This window comes from Lycorma delicatula, chromosome 3, assembly GCF_047948215.1.
Source record: "Lycorma delicatula isolate Av1 chromosome 3, ASM4794821v1, whole genome shotgun sequence".
Lineage (NCBI taxonomy): Eukaryota > Metazoa > Arthropoda > Insecta > Hemiptera > Fulgoridae > Lycorma > Lycorma delicatula.
In genome coordinates this window covers 198,066,042-198,083,443 of record NC_134457.1, presented here as the reverse complement: position 1 = coordinate 198,083,443, position 17,402 = coordinate 198,066,042, and positions in this window count along the sequence as shown.

Genomic DNA, 17,402 nt, shown 5'->3' with positions numbered 1-17,402 from the left:
CTGGATCTCATTACTTTCATAAAGTCTGGACTACAAAAAGGGACTCCGGGCATTCCTTTGTTTATGAGCAGAGGAACAGGGCTCCCTGGGGCATAGTATATGCCCCAGGAAGCTTTCTTGGGATACAAAGGATGTCCCCAGAGCAGTATATTGGGTCCTTTATTGTGGGTGATGGAGGTTGAATCTCTCCTGCAGCTGAGGTTGCCCAGCAGGTGCATCATCAGCATGCTGATGATGATGGGCTTCTGTTGGTTGAAGGAAGGTTGAACTCCGAGCCACTCAAGCTTGCAGGATTCTTGAGCTTTGGAGTCATCAACACAAGATAACATTTAGCTTGGAAAAGACCATGATGATGCATCTCACAAATGCCGTTCGGCAAGTTATGTGGATGGCAGGCCAGCGTATAAAATATGTTCAGGTTCAAAAGTACCTTGAGGTGTTTCTTGGTGAGAAACTGCAATTTAAGAAGCACTTTCAATACTTCACAGAGAGGGCCTGCAATGTCTTCTTCAGTATTCGACTTTGGTTTTAATTTTAAGACAATGAGCATCCTATATAAAGGCTGTGTGAGGTTATATGCAGCACCTGTTAAAATATAAAAGTTATCGGGGCATTAGGTAGTTCAGTCCTTTCAGTTACTTAAGACTCAGTAAGATGTGTTTTGTATTGAGTTCATCAATGGAAATGTCATGCCATTCACATCAGTGGCATCCTGGCCGAGGCGGATTGGAATATGTCAGAAGCTGAGGTTTCAAAGATGACCTCTAGTAAAGCCCATAAGGGTGAGTAACTGGTCTTCTTGGATAAGTGAATCAGTATGAGAATTTAATGCCAAGGTGACACTGTTACTAGATGCCCAAAACGGTGCTTGTCAGTCATGCCTTTGCGGCCACTTTTCCACTCGCATGTAAAAACTCGCACGGTTCATGCAAAACTACTGCTGAATTGTTTGTTCATCAGAGAGAATATTTCTGATGTTTGTACTTTCAAAAAGTAAAAATTGGATCACAGAACGCTGTTCCTCAAAAAGTACTTTCTTCGAGCAGACACACCATTGTACCTAAAACTTCAGAGGTTATGTTTACATAAATATTAATCAAATTGCTGACTAACACTTTGCAAGATAACACTTAATAAAAGTTTCAATTGCCTGAATTAAGGCTTTCCTTCATTAAAAATGTTTGTTTAATTATTAAATACCCTCGTATATTCTATAGTTTCAGTTTAGTTTTCTTTCCTTTATATTTTTACAGTCTTTACCTTTCCAGTAATGTGAAACGAACACTCTTGACAAAAAATTAAGTGATCAAAGAAATCATCTTTATCAATATGTTACTACAAGTCCGCACAAAAACCTTTATCTAAGACTTAAAAGTTTTTTCCACAGTTTGTTGTAGAATTTTTTTAATTAATTCTAAACTCCGATTTATTTATTGACTACATTGGTACATAATACACTTGTTCTGACACGAAAGCTCTTGTAGGCTTTTCTTTTTGCATAAATATGCTTTGTTTTCTAATTGCTTTTTCCAATCACAGATGACTTGTTGGTGATCATTTACTTACTGTATTTTATTCTGAAAAGTTGTGACTTGATAGTAACAGCATTTGTTTTTGCTAATTTGAGAATAGAAAAAGCTTTCTTCGCAGAAGTAGCAGCCAGATTGATTATAATGCAATACAATAATCAGTACAACAGGAGCTGTTGTACAAATTTAAAATTATTCACTGTAAAACCATGTTAATGACTAATTTGAAATAAGTGAATATTTTAAACAATCAGAAGTCTTTAGTTTTTAATTTAACTAGCTGTATCCTTTCTGTTATGTTTCACTTCTGTTGTTTATTTTCAGATTAAATTTCTCTCCTATTAGTGACTCTATCACTCAGATTTTATTTGTGCCCTTATTCCTGTTTTCTTCTTTTTTTTGTAGTAGTGAATTATCATCACCCAAAATTTACAAAAGTTAATAGAACAATTTTATCACTAAAACCCAGTGTTCTTTCTCTCTCACATTTCACTTTGAAATCTTAAGTTGAAATATGACTGGGATAGACTACATACTCCCTGCTTCTCTTATTTCATTTATCTTGGATCCTGATATTTTTTTTTATTTTATAAGGGAAACAATTTATAAAAATGATACTTGTGTGCATGTCATTCACACCCAACAATATTTTTAATATTAATCAACAAAATCAATTCTGTAAAGAAAAATCAAGTATGCCATATTACTAGAAAGCAGTTTCAATGTAACTTAAGAAAAGTTATTACTGAAATAGACATAAAGTGCAGTAGAAGAAAGAATTAATTTCTTACCTAATATAACTTGGCATTTTTATGTATCGCCAAACGACAAGGAAACTTCAAGTCTTGTAATGATGACCAATGAGCTGTTTATATAATATAGTTTATATCTGCAATGTACAACCACTCCTAGCAAGTTATCTTTAAAAAGCACATAATCAGTATGAATAACAGCTGATTGAGTGCTAGCTTCCTTAGTGGTTGCATCACCTCATTAGTTGCGTGGAATGTGATTGCTACAAACTGCCAGAAGTAATATAATTATTATACCAAAAAAACTAACATGTATTTTGATTGTTATATAGAAGACGTCGGTGGATGCTAAATAAATAAGTATATTAAAAATTTTGTGACCTGGCCAAGAAGGTAACAAAACTTGTATTATGTGATAAGTTGTCCAATTCCAATACGTCTCTTGACCACTTTGCAAAACTTTAGGGAAATCACACTTTTCTTATAAAACGTTATTTGTACACCTCAAAATTAGTAAAATATGTTATGTACTGTGTAAAATAAATACCTTAACACATTGAATAGTACAAAACAATTGAATAATGCATATTTTTCTTATATTAAAAATAAATATTTGGACAAGAGATGTTTTGGAACTGTACGACATGGGCAGACCTTTTGTTTCCAAAGGAGTTGAAAACAAATGATAATATTTTTGTAAATGGTTTAAAACATCATCTTATTGGTTAAAACACATAAAAACTGGATAAAGTGAAGCAAACTTAGTAATAAGAAAAAAGTTTAACTTGATAATAAGTCTCTCAACTTTTAGTTCATTATTATTCAAATTAAACAACATTATCAATATCTTCTATATGGCCACTCTCTTGGATTTCTTTATCATTCACAACATTTTTTGTAAAAATGGAGTCCTGGTTTGTCCTCCCAACCTTTCCTGAAGTGCAATTGAAGCATGTGCTTAACATCATTTTTCTTAGCAGAAGTTATAGCTATTACAGCTTTTTTGAAAACAAGATTCCAAATTTTTTCCACTATTTATATAATAGCTCAAAAACCTGCTGGAGATCTACAATCAATCATGTAGGCTGTTTCCCATTGAATAAGAGCTGAAGCTGTTGGAATTATGAGTGATTATGAATTTTTTGGTGGGAGCAAAACAATAGTGCCAGTTACCTGGGAATTTCATTACAGTTAGGGATGGCATTTTACAGTCAAAAACTTCAGTCAGTAAGAATTTTCAAAACAGTTCAATGCTTCTCAAAAATATAATATTCCGTAGGCTGTATAATTGTTTCAATTATTTTTTTTCAGTTAGGTCAAACTCAATTGGGTGGCAAGTATGAGTGACCTGCGATTGAAAAAATAACTTTTTCCCTTTATGTTTTCAGAAGCATGGTTTGTTAAGTAACTAATAAATGAACATCAAGATTGAATTTTTATATTGGCCACCAGCTCTGTATGCAAAGAGGCAAACAAAATTGTATGCTTCCAGGTTCGTGTTAGAAAGCTTTTGATAAATAGCTGAAGTAATTTGTGTTGAGCCTTTTTTGTTGTATGTTTAAGTCCATGTAAAGATTATTATCTCTGTTTTTCTTGAGACATACCTTTGCAAACTATAAAATTATACATGTACAATTGAAGATTGTAATAAGTCACTTTGTATCTGGATTTCAATCTTTTAAACTGAAGGCATTCTGAACATTGATCGGTTGCTGGATATCCAAATCCAGTATTGTAATCTTTGCTCTTTGTTGAGCCTTTTTTGTTTGCTTCCTTAATAAGTTCACCTTCACCTTCACAAACTGTAAAATTGTACATGTACAATTGATGACTGTAATAAGTCATTGTTCTGCGAGTTAAGGAAGCACCAAATTTTTTTGGCAGTCAAAGCTAAAAGTTCATCTTCATGGACAGAGCTAACCCTGAAAGAGGATCTGGATCCGAGGAGAGCAAAGTTCCAGGTCACAAAATCAAGGGACCATTGCATCATGCTGGAGGTGGTAAGTGATCTGCAGGTGAAATGGCTACTGGAAGCCAACATTCTGAAAAAGATCGGGCTGAAGACTCAGTTGCTGGCTGAGCAGAAACCACAGATATTGGTTTATGACAGCAAGGGTTGAGGAGACTGTATAAGAGCACCAGATTTGGGTCGCTATATAACCTAAGAGGCCTGGATCGGAACAGGCTGTGGAATTGGTGGCTTGGCCATCAAGACCACCTACAGCAGCTATATAGTCCTACGGCAGCTTAGGCCAATGGACAGTATTGTGCTGCAGCCAGTCCGCTGATCTAAGAGTGCTTGGAGCCGTCATGATTGCTGCTGCTGGGCAGCCACCTGTTAACCACAGGCAGAGACTCAGAAAAAAGTGGAGGTCCTCTGACCTTAGCTTGATGCACGCGAGAGTCACATCTGCTAGGAAACAGTAGCATCGATGATGTGTGTATGGAATGTTTCCAGATGTACTGGCATTTTTGTGAAGAATATATTCATACCATCAAGGAAGCCAAGCTCTGATGCTGGCAGGACTCCATGCTTAAGGTGCAGAGTAACCTCTGGCAGCTCACAAAATCATGTTACCGGCCAAGGCAATTGCATGTTATGTCCAATATTTGATGCAGGTTTGACCACCAAACCTGCATCAGAACACTTAAACCTATGGCAACTTACCAGGTGTTTCTGGATGCCCTGGAGGGTGAAGCAGAAGTTGGCGTTCAGCCGTGTGATACACCCTTCCCAGGCATACGGGTTGTGGATTCTGTAGATATTGACTGGATTGTTTCCTGAAAGGCACCGGGGATTGACCAACTTGACCCGGATATTATATACCATCTGCTGCCTATCATAAGAATCACTTGGCAGACCCATAATAAGAAAGCTATTGAGGCACTCCAAGAACCTGTTCTTGGGGGTGTCTTTCAAATTTGTTGAAAGATTGATTTGGGGAGGGTGCTCTTAAAACCTGGAAAGCATTTGAGTGAGGTCGGTAGTTATCAGCCTCTTGGTGGTTCTCTGTAAGTTGCTGGAACGGCTCCAGAAAAGCATTGAGTTTTCTAAATCAAGGCTAATATGGTGTGATGAAAGGGGTTGGGACCAAGGATTGCATCTTAAATGCTCATGCCAAGGTAAAAAGCACCGACTGTAACATGTTTTGGCTATTTTTATTGACATAGAGGCAGCATTTCCTTCCTTGTGTTAAGAGTTCTGTTTTCTATGAATTGAATAATGTTCCTGAAGCCCTACAGGCCATTCTGTCACTATTTGTCTAACTGCACAGCTCTCTTTAAAGATATGCACCTAGTTGTGGAAAAGTGCATGACCAGTAGAAGCTCACAGGGTTCTGTTCTCGGTCCTCTGCTGTAGAACCAGGTCTTTGACATATTTTTGGGATTGACATTCCCAGAAGGGGTTATGGCCCAGGCTTTTGCTGATGACTGCCTCCTTTTATTTCATGGTCACAGCTGGAAGAAAGAGCACAAGCACCTCTTACCAAAAGTTCAATTTCAGAAACAACTTTTTTTTTTTAAACACCGGTGTTCATAATAATCATCATCTGATAAAAACAGATCATGATCACAAATAACCGGATTTCATACCTCAGGTCCCTATTCTCATCATAGTTTCCCTTCAGAATCACTATCAAAACATAATTCATTAATTTGTTCATGTATGACAGACACAACCTAAATTTCTTTTCAGAATCTTCATTGCTATCCTCCAAGATACACACCATTTTGACTTAATCAGGGTTATAAATATCACTTATTTTGCTAATTTTTATACAATAACAACAAAAATTATTGTGTTAATTGAATAAACATGGAAAATAAATCAATAATATGCATATAAACATGCAGTGCCTAAAAGATACCATCTCGCTTAAAGTAACACAGTTTAAAAATTTTTCCAATAGATAGCAAAAACAACTTTATGTATGAATTCAGTCTGAAACACTAAACATCTGAGATCAACCAAAGACAACCTGTAGTCATCCTAACCAAAACATAGAATTTTAAACACAAAGATGACTTACACTCATCCATCATATACAGTGTGTTAAAAGGAAACATGATCAACTACTTGAGGCAAAATGGAATTCGTTGTGATGAGAAACTGAGGAAAGTTGATACAACAATTACTGCCAAATGAGAAGAAGGTTGATAAACTACTGGCCCTACATCATCTTTCCATAATTCAAATCCCCCTTACATGTGCGAATTAAATCCCATAAATGCTTAGCTGGGCAAAAAATTACCTGTGACATGTCATTAATGAGACTACAAGAACTAGTGATAGAAAGTATTAAAACTGTCACACCTGAGTAAGCAGTGAAGTTAAAGTTCTAGAGGTTCTGCTAAGTGGGTAAGAAGTTAAGTAAATCTTCTTGACTTTATATCATGCACACTACTTTTTGAATCTTATGGAATACTGTAGGCCTATTGATATTCTCTTGTGACTAAATTAGTGCAGTAAGATTTAAACGTGATTTTAAGACATGACATGTCTATCTTTTATGCATTCAATAAGTGTAAGCTAGCCTAAGAATCCTAATTTGTGTGACAAACGTGTTATATGGTGAGTTAGATGTGTTGAAGAAATAAATGGTATACACAACATTATAAATTATTTTAATTACTGCATATCCTGGAAATGGAATTCTAAATTTGGCTACATTACTGAGTTACTCGCAAAATAAATTCTAATATTAAAAACTATTGCTGTAAGATAAGAAACGATTTGTTTTTATTGTACAGGAATGATGAAATCATAATTCATGTATACAGTAAGCATATGATTATATTAATGAATCAATGTTTTTAAAAACAATTTAGCCTCAGTGACTTTAGTGTAGTCAATTTAGTCTCATTTTCTGGGATCAAATTTAGTCAGTTTAGAGAAAAACAGAATATTATCAGTCTCTCTTTAATGTTACTTTTCATAACAGCATATCAGTACTTGTTTTATGGCTCTCTGGATTTGACACTGTTGGGAACTTATAAGTCTTTGTACTGTTTAGTTTAACATGAAATCTCGCATGGTTTGTATTTAATAACACATCTTCGATGTAACAAGATAATCGGTATTCTAGAATTTAATTAAATCCCAAGCTTATTCAAACTAACAGGCAAGCTAATAAGCTTGGAAACCAGTTTTCTGCTGAGATCAGTTACAGAGATTTTCTGCTGAGATCAGTTAAAGGGATATACAAAAATAATCAAAGAAATTTATAAATGTAGTTATGATTACTCCAGATCATGGTCACGTCCAAGACTGACTGGTGGTTGAAGTGCCTACTAGTTACAGCTAGGTCATTTGTCTAAAAGAATATTTAACAATAGTGACAGGTTTGGAGTAAGAATATACTTAAAAGGTAAAACAAGAGAACATATCAACTTAGAAATTGAATAGTTAATTTAATAAATTTGAAAAGCCAATCAAACCTATTATATTTTTAAACAGTAATGGTTCATCAAAATTTTCTTGTTATTAATTTTTAATTAACAACAAATCCTGGCCTGAAATATAATAAGGCCGGGTACGTTTCGTAACCATATCACCACATTACATTAACAAGAGATGTAACTGCCCACTGGGCCTAAAGAAAGTTATGCTAGACTAGAAACTTACCCATTACTATACAAACTATCAGTAAATAGAATTCTGTTACCATGTGCTTAATTTTGCTGTTCTTTTTTGTCTTCTTTGAAGAAAATTAAAATAGATGCTGGGAGGACAGTAATTTTTTAAACAGCTTTTTCAATTAGAAACAGCTGACATCACTGATTGATAAATCATAGCCTGAAATCTGATTAATTATGAATTTTTGATCTGTTGTTGCCCATTAGACTAACAGAAAGAGCAAAGGCATGTTTGAAAAAAATCTGGAATAATTTGTTAAATTTAATCTTTTTTAGAATATTTTAAACTTAACTTTCAATCTGTCATCTACGTGGAATCAAACAAAAGGAATCTGAATACTTCTGACAAATTTTTTTTTCTTATGTTAAAGAATGTATAGTGCAATTCTTTATATGCTACTATAGCATGCCTTAGTGCAGTATCAAGTAATTATCTTTGATTTTTGAATAATATTTGATTTAATTAGCTCCCAGGTGGTGTATAGTTTGGAATTTTTAATACATTATTTCATTTACTTTTCATCCAGAATTCCATTTTTAAATTCAAATAGAACTCATTGAAACCTATCAAGCTCCTGAGTTCAAGAATATTAAAAAAGAAATTTGTAGTGAATCTGAAATTAAGTCGATATAAAATGGCTAGTGGATTATTTTATTAAGTTAGGTAATTATATTGTTCAAAAAGTTCAGATATTTTTTTATGCAAGAAGTTTAATGTTAAAAATTAAACAATTTAATTTAGGAACTTAATACTGGATGCTAAACTTAATCATAAATTGTGCATCATCTTTAGAAAATATTTATATGAATTTTGGAAATAGCATGACAAGATCATATTGCAATTGTCTTATATCTAATACTTGCTCTTTCTCAACCTTCATGGTGCTACAGTAAATAGTTCCTTAACCATTTTTCTTCTTTATTTTGTTCCACATAACCATACCACTATTTTAGTGATATCAGATGTACAGTTGTTGTATGGATTTTAATTGTGATAACCGTGATGTTAGATCTAGCTCTATAAAAAGCCAGTCCTAATTCTCTCATTTTTCTGATTACTCATCTCCCTTTTTGCACAAAGATACTGGCCTTTTTTAATATCCAGTCATCTAAATACAAATATCTTACTTTAAGCTTTAACTCAAATACTATTTCTGTTACATAGAGGAAAATTATATTTTTTTATAGTCTGAGATGAAAAATCTTGGATTAACATTATATAAAATGAGTTAAGGAGGATAAGAATGATGATTGTTGAAGAAGCAATGTATATGTATAACTATTAGCAGGAATAATAGAGGAAAATAACAGAACAAGTAAAAGCGTCAAGTTTCGATTTGTTATTGAGGTATACTTATTACTTTTAACCTAGCGACAGGTGCGCCTCCTAAAGTCTCACATCAGGGCGCAATTGTTGTATCATTAAGATGATATAACAATTAGAAAATCACATTTTTTTGTACATTTATTATTGATATGTATTATTAGTAATGAAGGATAATGAAATTAGAAATTTATTTCAATAAAAAAAAGAGTAATTAATAATAAAAATAAAGAAAAATTCAAATAAAAACAATTTCTGATAAATTTTATAAATCGAATTTCCTACTAAAACATAAAAAAACAAACTATATCAAGTTAGATTAAGAAATGAATTTAATAATAACTAACGTATGTAAAATTACATAACATTTTAGGAATAATATTATGTCAGTTATCGTTGCAGATTGTTCAGGTACAATGATTTCTTGAGGAACAATGAACACATTAACACTTGATTTGGACATCATCATGTGAACTTATTAGTATCACGTTTCTACTTTTTCGAGGCACATAAGAAACAAGAGTAACTCTTTCTTAAAAACCAAGAATGCTAGAATAAGCATTTTGTTTTTTTTTAATTTTTGAATTACACTAGAATTTCTTTTCTATTGTTTTCATAGTTCCCACAAATGAAATCATTTCTGCTAAGTATTTTACTAAATCATAGCTGGAAATCCAGTTATTGGCAGTGATATTGCTTCCACTCCCAAATATGGGGCAAATATGCTTATTTTCAAGGGTCCCGGTTGTTCCCCTGCATGTATTTCAAGATCGTAAGTGTAAAATAAAGGAGGGTCGGTGAATCCATAAATTTTGATCCCATACTTATTGGTTTTGGAAGAAATATACTGTATGAAACTGCAGCATCCACAGAAACTTTCCAGTTTTTCATCAGTAGGGTGTTTTCTCCAAGAGAATAACAGTTCTGGCTGTTTGCATTGAAGTTCTCAAAAATGTCTCAGATGGGAGCTAGACGATCATATATAATGTGATTTGAGCATATTTCTGTCATCAAATCTTATGATCTATATAGAAAAGAAAATATATAGTGATCTATATAGAAAAGAAAACCTCTTCACATTAATTACCATTCTAAACTGATTAACTGACTGCCATAACTCATCATAATTCATGTAGTTTGCTTTGAAGATTCTGCCAATAAATGTTGTTTTCTTTGAGAATCCAATAAACGTTTTATTTCGACAAAATCGGTTAACTTAGAATCTCTTGGCCTAGAAAACTTTGCCTGTATTGGAAATATGTATTTATTAGTACAAATAACAATTTTATTGATGATATCATTGTCAATGAGACAGGTCCACAAATCTAAGATTCCTGAAGCATTTTTTGCTGGGCCGATGGCACCTGGGAGATGAATTAAAATATTGTGTTTTCCAAGTTGTTTTCTAGTGTTTATTGGTTTTTTATTCCATTTCCATACCTTTATCACCTTGCCTTTTTTCTTCTCGTAAGCAATGTAAAAGTTTACATCGCTAGCATCTTCTTCTTCACAGGAATCTTCACTCAACTACGTTTGAGAACTACGTCCTTCCCACTCTTCAATTTTTTCACACTCACCTGTATCACTATCTTTATCAGATGAAGGAACTATGGCATTGTTTTCAGTATCATCATGGAAAAGAAGAGCATGCAGGAATTGCACGTCATCAGGATTTGTCAAATCGAATGCTTTTTTCTTACTAGCCATTGAAAACTGGAAAAATAAAAATAAAAATTTTAGTAGCACAAAAGGGTACAAGTATCAGTTTGGTATTTGTTGACTTCCTGTTTTAGAAATGGATACAAAAAGAAAACTTGACATTTATTATTATATATTACTTACCAGTAAAATAGTAAAAAGTTGGAGAGAAAAAAAAGTTCAGTTCTTGAAGTTATGAAATATTCCACCTCAGGTGCAAGTATCAGTTTGATACAGACAAGCATCTACTTTGAAAACACAGCACTTGCCAAAGGTGGGAACGTCACTGTCATCTTCGGAGGCAAATGTTAGGATGGTAGGGGGAGAACAGTCTCACCCTCCAACCATGCCCTTTGGTGGGGACGGGAAATCATTTCGCATGTATCAAAATGATGCGTTTGCTTGTCGCTGGGTTAAATAAAAGGTATATCAAAATGAAGAGAAGGTTGAAGGAGTATCAAATAGCAAGAACACAAAAGGAAGAGTATAATGTGATTTTTGCTATCATTTGATTTTGTAATCTTATCTGAATTTCAAAAATCATTTTGTAATCATTTTTATGCGCAATATTTTTTAGAGCACAACTACATGTTTTGCGTTTTTAGATGTGTAAATTATTTATATTTTTTTCTTCATCCAGCATCTCATAAATCCTATAATTAAATTTTTACTCATTTCTACCTTAAAGTTTCCTTTTCTCATTTCCTTTTGACAAGTTTTCATATACTGTATTTTGTTTTTTCTCATTAACTTGTAACACTTAATCTTTTCTTCAAGAATGTTGTTTTAAACATTGTTGTTTATTTTAATATAAATTAAATTTGAGTTTATTAAAAAATAATTTAAGTAAAATACAATGCACCTTCTTAAATAATTCTAAGTTATTATAATGAAAATTTAATGACTGAATACAATTCTAAAAATTTACAATGATAAACGATCTGATTTCTTTTCAAGAGAACTATCTCTGCTGTTAACACATGGTCATTTTCTATGAGGAATATCCCAGGATTAGTCTGGTTACCAAGAACAGATTTCCCGGGTAGGGCATGGCACAGAGTTCCACATTTTCAGGGACAGCAATTTTTTTTTTTAAATTTGAATTTTTTTGGGTACATATGTGTGTTTAAAATATGTCTTTGTCTTAACATCACTAATTAGATTATTCTGAAGAACATTTTACCTTCCAGAGTGTGAAAGATATTGATGTACTATTTAAAATAGACTTTTAAATGATACATCTAAAAACTAATCAATTCAAAACATGTAATGCAGAATAACAAAGTAAAAGAAGTTACGCTTCATAGCCAAAGGTATTTGAAGTGCAGAAGTTCATGCGCAAGTGCTTCTTAATGCCTGTAATATCTACAGATGTTCAGTGTCAGCTGAGAGTGCTTGTAGAAATTCTATTTGAATAATGTTGAAATCTGAAAACTTTGATCTTTTAATGTTATGGGTTATATTCATTCAGTAAAGTTGAATTTCTTAAATTAAATAAAAGACCTTAATTATGTAATTTAATAAAGGGACATTAAAAAAAAAATGAAATAAATTCTTCAATCTGATGAGATTGAACTTTATAGGTGAAGTGTAACAAACATTTCACTTAAAATTGCATCAGGAATTAAAAAGGAATCATTGGGTCTTAGTGGTGCATAAAATTTAATCCATTTATATAATAGTTTCCACTTACCAACAATCTTTAATAGTATGTTCGAATGCTTTCGGATTAGTGTTCAGATGTGTTATAATTATAATTATTTACTTCACATATCATTAATTATACTAACTTGAATTTTAAAAACAAAAATTATAAATGTAACAATTGATCGTCAAAAGGTAAAATAATGTTAACATTATCTGTCATGTCAGTATGAAGGTCTCAATTGTTATGTTCATGGTATGAAACTTCATACTATGAAGTATGAATATAGTATGTATGTAACAATATAGTATAGTATAATATGTAAACTTATTAGTATGAAGTTTCATACTAAGAATATAACAAACAATTGAGACCCTTATACGATGGATAACATGACATTATTTTACCTTTTGACGATCAATTGTTATATTTATAATTTTTGTTGTTAAAATTCAAGTTAGTATAATTAATGATATGTGACGTAAATAATTACAACACATCAGTGTTCCTGAGGATGAATTACTAATCCAAAACTACTTGAACATACTATTAAAGATTGTTGGTAAGTGGAAAATATTATATAAATAAATGATATATCAATACCAACAGGACATAATTAATAAAATAAATATTTAATCTGCATTTTTTGTCAAACGTTACAAGTAATCTTGTTACAAAAGTTGCATTATTGTCTCTTTTGCACTGCTTGACCTTCACTGACATAAGTTTAAGGAAGCTACATGAATAAATTCTGTTTGCTTTTCATAACATTGACATATTTTCTTATTCTGAATTCTAACAATATGCAAATCTTGTAGATTATACTTGTGAATTCATGAAAGTAGTAGTATACTTATATAAAGCAGTGTCACAATAATATAGAAAAATGAAAGCAAATGTAATTAATTTAATTAGAAATTAACAATTTATTTACATTAATGCAAACCAGTAAAGAGATATTTTAACAGGATTGTTTCACATCAGATATTTGTAAGTCTACTTAAAGCTACTCATATTTGATCTGTTTGGAAAAGTGAACTATTTTGGGTAATTGAACAGATTTAAGGACAACTTTTATTCCCAATAATTATATTATGTAGAGAGAAGAACTTTTCTTATAAGAAAGTGAATTAAAATACATTTTATGATGAGTAGAAGGCTCGGCTTTATATAATAGTCTCCTAACCATTTGTTTGGTTTTTTGTACAACCTTTTGATAGATGAGATCTGTGAAGAGACTCATTAAGCCCATTGAAAGAATTCTGCTGGCCAGCTGCTAGAAGATGCCAGAATGGTGAGCATATAATTTCCATATTAGTCCAAGAAGAAAGGAATGAAAAAAAGGAAAGGGACATTCAACTATTGAAGGGTTGTGTATCTCATTATGGTAGACTAGGTTTTCGTAGTCCCAAGATCTCTAGAGTATTTTTACTTTTTCACGGTAACAATTAATTAAACTTTTGGTGGTATAGGATTTGACCACTAATAAAATTTGATCCAAATATGAAGTAAATTTGTTTTCTTTTACATAAAACAATGTACTTGCATAGTCCTGTTTTATCAATTTTATTTGATAATCAAACCTCACTAACTTATCCTGTGATTGATCATTTTTTTCTGACTTTGCAAATCTTCAGAGCATGAATATCATTATTTAAAAAAATAACAGTATTATTTAAAACTACATCAAGAGAAACCATGTGCTGAGGATGAGCGACAACAAATATAGCACATTCAATTAATTCTTTTCACAAGTTAAAAGAATAATTCTGTTTGGGAAAATATTTTAAAAGTAGGAGATAATTAATATTTCTTTAGTATTGCTAGAAGTAAAACTGAAAAAAAAATTGAATGTTTCTTTATTTATTCATGTACTAATCTTATAGTTACAAGAGTAAAAGCCATAGATTTAGTCAACTGTAAGAACAAAATAAAATGGGAATAGGAACATCTACAAATGTGTTAAAAACTTATCTCTTCAATAAATCTAGCTGTAAATAATAATAAAGTGAAATTTAATTTAATGGACATCTCCCATTTACAGACAACAAACAATGGACAGTTTTATAATCTCCAATACATTGAAATAGTATCTCTTAATAAAATACTCCCAACAATAGATACTCCAAGCAATGTAGAGAAAATGTATTGGTAAAAATAATTTATTTTATTTTTAAATATATTATACAAATCCTGTGTACTCAAAATACACGGATTATATTTCTTGTTTTTATGTTGTGTTCTTTTTTATGTAGAAAAACATTCTCCATTCTTCATCTATATTAAATTATTGAAGAATTGTAAGATTTACTGCTCAAGTCATCATATGTGTATCAGTTTGTTTATTCAACCATACATATTATGCGTACATTCCTTTTAGTAGAATGCCTATTGTGGAATTAGTGCCTATTCCAATAATAATACTCATCAAAATGTTCTGCACTCTTTGGAAAGCCAACTTTATTTTTAATCCAAAACAATGAGAAAAATGTTATTTTTCTCATATTTACAAGATATTAAATGATATTATTATTCTGATATTGAAGTTTATGAATGCAGTATATTAAATGATAGGGTTACAACATAAAAGTAAAAAGGTTTGTTAACAGTGATAAAAATATATTTACAAAAGAAAGTGAAGATGCTTTAGACTTTATATCCAGCACTTTATGGCAAAATACTGAAAAGAGTTACAAATAGTATGTAGACAAGGTTGTAATGAAAAAATACTGAAGATTACATTTTATGTACTATATTTATCAAGTACATTTTAAGAAGCAATTCAGTAGAATTATTGAAATCAAAAAGACACAATGCTTAAATTTTCATTTAGAAAAATCACAAAAAATGTTCAAACACAAATTATATATTTCTCTCAGTTAAAATAATTTTATTAAACAGTGTTTATTTTTTATAAAAAATGTTTGTTCACTTTTATGATGATCATTTTCCAGTTTTGTTTAGTAGTATATTGTTTAATATCTACTACGCCGTTTTTCTTATTTTTTAAATTCAGTTAGTGAAAAAATAATTGATAGTATGAATAATAAATATGATATCCACATCTCTTTATACTCAGAGTTCTGTTATCATGTTCTGTTATATTAATGTGTTTGGAGGTGGTATTTTAATGGTACAACCATAAATGAATAATTTCTCTCCATAGGTGTAACCACAGTGGGGCACTTGCCCCCCTGGCTTATTTAGTCTAATGAAAAATTAAAGATCAACGTCAATAGGTTATAATAGTATTGCGCGGTAGAAAGCATGTTTGATAATGGCGGGAGTGCTCTTTAGTGAACAAGTGGGGAACTGACGGTTCAAGGTCTGGATGGTCTGTGGTAAAACTCAAAACTGTTATAGAATGTTCGAGGTTGGATTTAGTGGGAAAGTTCTAGTACCTTCTGTTACCTATTTAAGCACTGCAATCTGTGCGAGTGGGTTGACGCATTTGAACTAGTTCAGACCGCAATCCTGTAACAATACCAATCTAACATGGATATTAGGAATGTTTTTAGCATGAAAGGTATGTAGCTATATTATTTTCATTTGAGCCGATGATTAGCAAAACCATCCAATTAAAGCAACCTAAAATGTTCAGGAAATTCAAATATGTTTTTTTGTTTGTACTTGTAATAATAGTGATCTTGATGTCTTTATTATTGAAATTTTAAGAAAAATCATACAATGTTAAATTAGGAAACAATAAAAGTATACCACACTCCCATAATTTTAAATAACAATTGAAAATTGTAATTAGCTACTTTTGCAGCAGTTTTGCTTAATTAGATGGCTTTGAATTTTGAAATAACTACTCATCTCTTGTTGATTTTGCAAATAGCTACTTCTGCTAGTTGCAAATAATAAAACAAATTTGTACAAAATGTTACAGTTTATTAAAATAACATTACAAGTTTGATAGATAATAAATAGTGAATGGTTCAAAATCCATAATAGTTTAATTTTTGTTGTGATCAAGTTCAGTTATTACAAAAATTATGTTAAACACAACACAATCTTGACACAAAAATTTCTAATGTGAAATCAGAACCATGTTGGTTCACATTAATTTCATTTTGTTCACAGTCACAGCCTGTTAGACTTGACCATTCCACAAGTTTATTTGTGTTTTTTCTACTTATTCCACAACTACATTTTTGTACAAATGAAAAAAGTTACTTTTTGCCACTCAACTCATATTTCAGTTAAGAATTTTTCACAAACAAAAATTTTTTTACTGATTTTTACAAACTTATAACTTTGTGACAAATTATTGCATGGAGACAAAAACATTTTTAAACTTGAAGTTACTAGTAGTGAGTCTGTTCAGAAGCTTAAATTCCTAGTTGCTTTAATTTTTTTGGGATGTGTAGTAGCAGTTATTTTTTTTTTTAGGGAGACAGAAGAGAAAGCAACCAGATAAAAGTAGTAGCGAAAGTGATAGCGGTGGAGAAGAGAAATCGAAGCAGAATGATGGTGAAAAATTAAGTGCATCTTCGCTACCATCTGGTTCTGGTGTACTGGATCAAACGTATTTTGATAATGATATGGCTCATTGGCTTGGACATTCATTTAGTATGATTTCATTTCAAAAAATGGAAGTTTTAAAAACTGTTAGCCACCAACTACAAGTTATGACTTTGCTAAGGATGCTGTACAATTAAAAAGAAAATTCAAATATAGCTGTCTGGCGGATTATGCTCCTTGGGAGGTGTATTCCAAGAAATTAAAGGGCTCATTGAGCACTTACTGTTGTTTCCACCAACTAATCTGCATGGAGTTTTGGGTTCTTTCACAGAGAGGCCCTTTTCTTCAGT